This window comes from Rousettus aegyptiacus, unplaced genomic scaffold (assembly GCF_014176215.1).
Source record: "Rousettus aegyptiacus isolate mRouAeg1 unplaced genomic scaffold, mRouAeg1.p scaffold_m13_p_16, whole genome shotgun sequence".
Classification (NCBI taxonomy): Eukaryota; Metazoa; Chordata; class Mammalia; order Chiroptera; family Pteropodidae; genus Rousettus; species Rousettus aegyptiacus.
Genome location: NW_023416291.1, coordinates 22,304,286 through 22,311,225, shown reverse-complemented (window position 1 = coordinate 22,311,225; position 6,940 = coordinate 22,304,286).

Sequence of the window (6,940 nt, the reverse complement as noted above, 5' to 3'; positions counted from 1 at the left end):
GTGTGAGTGGAACATAGTTTCCAAAGCTCAGACCATGTCTTCTTTTACTCCTGAGTTTGTTAGCTTTAAAAATAATTTATGGTAAATGATATAGGCTGAGCCCTCCCAAACATGTAGGTTTCTAACCGGCTGCTGTTGACCAAGTTCTCCACCTAAGGGAATATAAATAAGCTTATTTCTAGCCCCACCTCTCTGCAACAGGGGTCTGGGAAAGTGGCCTAGCCAAGACAGTGGAGGGAAGACCTGTGTTACAGGTGTATTTGGCTGAGGATATAGACCACATAATTAATGCACTTCTTTGGATGGAAAAAGAAGCTCTTATTTTTAAAATACGACTTAATTTTATTTAACTGAGCACCTACTGTATGCAAAACACAGTCCTTGTTATGGATGATGCAGTGAGAGAGGAAAAATATTGAATAAAAATGTGGAAGGTATAAAGGCTAAGAATAATGTCCCCACCTGCCACAACAGGATAGTGTAAAGACTCCTGGTAGGAAATCAATAAATGTGAGCTCTGGTCCAACACTGTGTGACCTTGAACCAATTATTTAGCCTCTCTAGTCATCAGTCTGTCTATTTTCAAAATGTTTCCTTCACCTTTAAGACACTCCGGCCACGAGGAATCAGCTAAAATCCAAGACCTCTAGTGGAAGGCAGAATATGATCAACGCAGAGGCACAAAGCAAATGCAGCAGGAGTCCAGCAGAGGGAGCTCTTGACTCGGAGAATGAGGGAAGCCCTTTGGAAGAGGCAGCCTCTGAGCTGACCCAGTCAAAATTTCCCTTCTCCGGTGCTGCAAACCAATGCTCCTGGTCACCAGAGGTTGCACCTTCCACTTGGTCTCATTCAGTGTGTTGTAATAATGACAGATTTGAATTCCCCTTCTCTCTATTTCTGCCGGCCGGCGGCAGCAGGGAGAGCTGAGGAGGAAGGCTGGGCGGCCGGCTCTCCGTGTCCCATCCAGCAGCTCAGAACTGCACTTTGCCACCCACTGTGGTTGCTGGGACTGTGGTCAGACACGAGTGACCTTAGGTCAGCAGAGATGCAGGAGCTTGGAGGCCAGCAACACAAAAGGAAGTTCTAGGGGCTTCTGGAAGGAACCAAAGCACAGAGGCCATTCTCCCAAAACCACAGGCAGAAGGTCCCCCAGACACCCAGGTCTGTCATGGCAGAAGCCATGTAGGTGGGAAATAGCATCAAGGAACCCTGGGGAGGGGGAAGCAGATGGTGTATCCTGATGTGCCCCATGAAGGTGCTAGAGGACGCCCTTTGCAAGTGGAGAGCTCTTCTGGCTGGCGGAAGTCTCCTGTTTGCCCCCGTTGTGCATGTCCAAGGAGGTTTAAACATTATTCAGATTGTTAGAAGGCAGTAGGAATAATTTCTTTTTCCTCGCACTGAAATGGGAGTATCATTTTTGGTATAGACAGGCATCAGGATTTGAAAACAGACTTAAGCTACCCCCGCCCCCTCCGCCCCCTGCCCCCCCCCCCCCCGCACACACACACACAGCTCAAGGAACCACAAGGAAAAGCAATAATTCAATTTAAACAAGTATGCCACGGAAGCTGCTTGTGCAGACTCCTCCTCTGACCAGCCCCTGTGTTTGGGAGGAACATTGCCAGAGTTTGGGAAGAGAGGTCCCTGCAGCAAGCCATCTTAATCCTGGTCTCAGGCCTCCCCATCCTGTCACCATGGGTTTAGACAGCGAGTACTAGGAGCCTCAAAGATCACGCCAACATGGCCAGCTGACTTTCCTTTTTCCAACCCAGACCAAGAGCGAGGGGGGGGGGGTGAGAACCCTGCACCCCTCACCCCACGTTCAGACCTTCCTGTAACAAATACAGGCTCCCCCTTCCCATGTGGAGTGTGGCCCCGCCTGGAACGAGAAACGCAGGAAGGGATATTTCAAGGCCGGCAAATAACTAGTAAAAATTTAAATGTCATTTAACATCCATTTTGCAGTCTTCACCACCCCCTGCCCTTTTCTGGTTTGTCAGTGGCACACGTAATTCTTGGTGCTCCGAATGGCCAACGACTTCCAATTTTCTTGGCCAGACTATAAGGATGGAGTAATGTAATCAACCAACACTCACGGTTCTCAGTTATGTGGACAGATGTGGACATCTATCTGTCCTCATTCATCTAGACCCGGTGCTATTTGTGGCTAACGGTGCCTACAGATGTCATTTCTTCATTTCCTCTCTCTTTCTTTCCCTAATGCATTGCCTCCAAGGAGTCAGTCATAGTAGAATGATGGGCTTTTACGTAGGCCTTTCCCTAGCACAGATTTGTGTTCTTATTCTCACTTTTTTTTTTAGGAGGGCTTGTTTTCCAGTGTCTGAGTCTCCCTGTTTTGTTTTAAGAATAGAGATGTTTCCTTTTCCGGTAGCTGAAAAGGAATTGCAGTGCCCGGGACCTCTTCGGCCTCTTTCTCCCCTCCCTCCCTGTGAAGTGGACGTGGGCAGATGTATCTGGGTGGGGGTCATTTCTGAATCAGTGGCTCGAGGGTCCTTGCTCAAGACGAAAGGCTTTTCTGTTCCCGCAGCATGGTGAGGTCAGGGCGGCAACAGCAAACAATCCCACTTCTCGAAACCTTGTGGTGCCTTTTCTCGCGGTGCTTCTCTCCTGTGTGACCCCCGGCGAGGCGGCCGCTTGCAGCAAACAGCAACGCCAGTACTTTTCCTTGGTGTCGTGTGCCAGTGCGGTGAAGGACTTTAATGTAAACGTATATAAATAGGGGCGGAGGTATCGCTATAGTCATACAATTATATAATTGAGGTTCTGATGCAGCTCTGGTGGGCGTTGGTCATGCCTCTGCAACCGTGGATACTACTCAACCGGAACGAAGCTCTGTGGCGAGTTTGGGCTTCCGGGAAGGGCGCCGGCAAGCGAGGTGGCGACCCCCTGTGACAAGTTTTCGTCTCCCTTCTTGTGAAAGTTGCTGTCTCCTTGGGACGTTTGATAAGGGAGCAAACAGTCGCTTCTTTGGAACTTCCTTTGGTGCTGATATTTTTTAAAATTGTTTGTTTATTTGTTTGTTTGTTTGTTTTGCTTCCTCATCAACGGCCGATAAACCGCTTTTGCGAAATCTCAACTCACCCACCCAAGGTGAGAAGGGACAGTTTGGAACAAAGAGGCCAGATGACGGGTATCCCTGACTCTGTGTCTTAACCCAGACTGTTTCCTCTATGACCTGTACGCGTCTCCCAGACTCAGTTTCCCCATCTAAAGTGGACATCCTGATATTCTCTTACCTCATGGGGGAGGGTAACTTAAAAGGAGTTATTGGTGGCGGCAATGAGACATTTAATTGTTATTCATTTGGAGACAGCAGCTTGACATATTTTTACGATTTCGTTCGCATGTGGGTAAGATTTTAATCTCGGCCTCGGTTTTGCTCCCCGTCTCCACTGTGCTGTGTGTCCGCCCTTTGGCAATACCTGTGAAGACTGTGGAATGGACAGAGGTTCGCCCGAGGGGTTGGGTAGTGCTAATTTCTCCCAAGGGAACAACATCACTAATACTGTATAAGGTGCTAGAATCAAACCTCATTTTATAAACTTTGGTTCTTAGAGAAAAACAAAACATGCAGAATTCTTTCTGTGAAGCCTTACTCTAGATTGTTTTAGCCAATTGTTTATCCAAAAAGAGAGAGAGGATAGCAAATGAAGATAAGGTGCAGTGATTCTGTATAAAATGTAACTAAAAGACCTTTACTATTTCCTATATTAATGTAAACTATCATATATATATACATACATATATATATATGCGCTTGAGGCAGATAGAAAGAATGAAAAGATGTAAAGTATGTTCATCTTTATTTTAGGTTTCAGGTGGCTCACAACTTTGAGTATGTGAGGAAGAGGGGTTGTTGGCGTGTGAGATAAGGGACGGGAAGGGATGATGCCCAGTAGGAGACAGGAACTTATTCATATTTCTGTTCTGTTCTTTGTTATGAAAAGGAGTTAGCGGGGACGAGAGGAAAGGGAACTAAACTAGAGCACAGAACACAGACGCGCTTTCTAAAGGTTCTGAGTATTGACGTTACGTTTGGTGTCGTTTCCTCCTCATTCTAAGATTTCTCAACAGCACTGTAAAGCGTGTCTGCCGCCTAAGGTGTTAGCAAATAATGTTTACCTCAAGAAAGCTTAAAAAAAAAAAAAAGGCAGTTGTTTTTTCCCATCTCTTAAAAAATTGTGAGCCCCTAACCAAAACGTGAGGCGTTTCCACGGACGTTCCATAAGAAAACAGAACCATTGCGGGTGCTTTCCTCAGTGACCCTGCTCTTTCTTACCTGCTTCTTTCACTGCTAAAGAAAAAAAAAAATCCAAGAGATGAGTTTTGCCAAGAAACGGGGTTAGTCCGCAGCAGAAGTGTACTGGCGAATACAAGCTTTGCCCGGAACAAGTGGTGAGGGGTCATTTGTAAAGTGTGGCCGTGTCATTCGGGTGTTTCGTACTGGCACGCGCGTGTGTGTGTGTGTGTACTGTATATATGCTTCAGTGTATGAAATGTTTGGTGGACAGAGAAAAATACCGTAAACAGAAATGAACGGGGAAAAAAATATATATCAAATGCTATTTTGTCAGATGACGCACTTGTTCACCTTGATGAGAAGCCACTGTTTCACAACTATGCAATCCTCCAGTTTCTCTTCCCCCTCCTTCACCTCAGCTCTCCGTCTCCCTCACAGATTTTCCTTTGTACAAGAACCATCATACCCCATCCCTGGTTCAAGGTGAGCATGCTACAGTGATTCTTTTCCTAAATTTAAGAGCTCCCGAGAAACGTTTTCCTTTTCTTTCATTTTAAATGATTTCGATGTAACCCTGTTCGGTTCTGTAAGTAAACTGATGTGTATTTTTACGTTTTAGTTACATGTTTACAACTTGTTTTCATCTTCTCGATTCAAAATATTTACTTTCTTTACCAAAGTTTACTTCTGTAGGATATGTTTTGGGGATGTGTTGACTTAAGGCAAGAACAAAAAATTTGGCTTAAGTGGAACAATGGGCACGTGACCTCTGGTGTTGGGGGGCGGGAAAGACCTTGGACCTGCCGCTAAATTAGCACCCACACCTCCGTCCAGAGTGAAGACCCTGTTGGGGGCCTGGCATGCTCTGGGAAGTATTTGACCCAGGCGTTTTTATTTCCTTATTCGTGGTCATCTATATGGAGTAACCTATCCCCAGGGGCTGAACTAATATGTTCTACCTTATCTTTATGCCAGGTACATCCTTCCCACTTACTCTCCCTGCTCTGCCCAGTGCCAAATCCTAGCTCCTTACCTTTGCACAGCTTCCTGCTAATACCTGTCTTCTCCTGTCAGCCACTGACCGCAGCTTGCCTGAGTGGGGTCACCGTATCTGCTTTTATTTTGAAAGTTAGATATAAGGAGACTCTTCAAGACCCTGACATCAAAAGTGCTCAGGAAGTCAGCCCTCAGGTGGCCAGCAGTTTGGAGGTATTCGAAATATACTTTTAGCTCTAGAGCAGAACAGCAGGTTCTAGTGCATTTACAAACTACCCTGGAGGCAATTTGGTCTACCGCATCTTTACAATGTTTTAAAGAGTAGTTGCTGGGAAGAAGGGAGATCATGGGGTTAGATAAAGCACAAATTAGGCAGGGAAGCCCTGCATGCAGAAGGCAGCTTCTCAACTTCTCTGGTTGTCTGCACAAGTCTGAGTTTTGCACACAGTGTACAAATCTTGCACAAGGTGGCCGAGCCATCTGAGACAGTTTTTTAAAAAATAAATTCAGACACTGCCGAACTGCTCGAGCACAATATGCTTCCGCTCCATGGCTGGTGGGAGCTTAGATGGAATTTTTTTGGAATGCAAAAGCAAGTCAGTCCTTTAATAAGAACGCATTTTCTCTGTGAGCCTCATTCCTGCCTCCCCCATCCTGCTCGTACTTCTTAGCTACTCAGGGGATCTCAGTGAAATGCTGTTCATTTGCTTTTTGTCCTGTTCCATAGGTCTAGCCTGCTAAAACTCATCCCAGGAATTTATCACTCATTATTTCTTTCTCCTCCTGTGAAGGGGGTCCTCTTGCCCTCGGAGGTAGTATTTTGGAGACCTTTAGGACTTTGCGGAGTCTGGTCTTGCATACACAAACCCAGCAGTCTTTTCCGGAAGTCGACTTGTCTTTACCACTCAGAAAATATCAAGGAGCTCAGTTCTAAGACAACATAAGATTTCTCGACTCCTGGCCCTTTGTTAGCGGGGGCTGGAGAGCTAGAGGGGCCCTCTCAAAGGTCGCCAAGCTCTGGCCCCAAGGCCACACTCTTCTCTGGCCTGCCCATCTGTCCTCAGGCCCCGCGATGGCCTCAGGGATCCAGAGGCTCCATGAGCTTCAGAGTCTGGGGCAAAATCAATAGGGGCCCAAGGGCGGCAGTGATCCAGATCCCTTGCTTTCCCACCGGCCGAATCAGAGTGCGCAATACCTGTTTTGGGGCTGTGACAACCTGCTCCTCTGGGGAGGGACATGCCCACCTCCACGGGCTGTGGCATTACTGAGTTTCCACCACAAATCTAGACCCGAGGATGGCGCCTGTCCTGAGGCCTCACCACTCACCAGCAACATGAGCAGAGCCTTTGCCGAAGAAACTCTTCCCCATCGGAGTAGACACAGTGGCTTTGTTGGGTGGCTTCTGGCCATCACTGAGCACCTGAGATCTACAGGGCCCATAGGTATAGAGTAATGAATACCAGGACCAGAGAATTCAGGTACAAGCCAGAGCTACCCCATGCTGGCTGCTTCTAAAGATGGAGTCCCGCCAGAGATGTCGTGTTTCCTTCTGTGGGCGGAAGGGATGGTTCCTTTAGAAGAAAGACGTAGTCAGGATTATTAGAGTCTCGGGAATGACAAGTGTCAGTCTAGTCCAACGTGACCTGGGCAAGTGACATCGGCCATGATGAAGCAGAGTCCTTT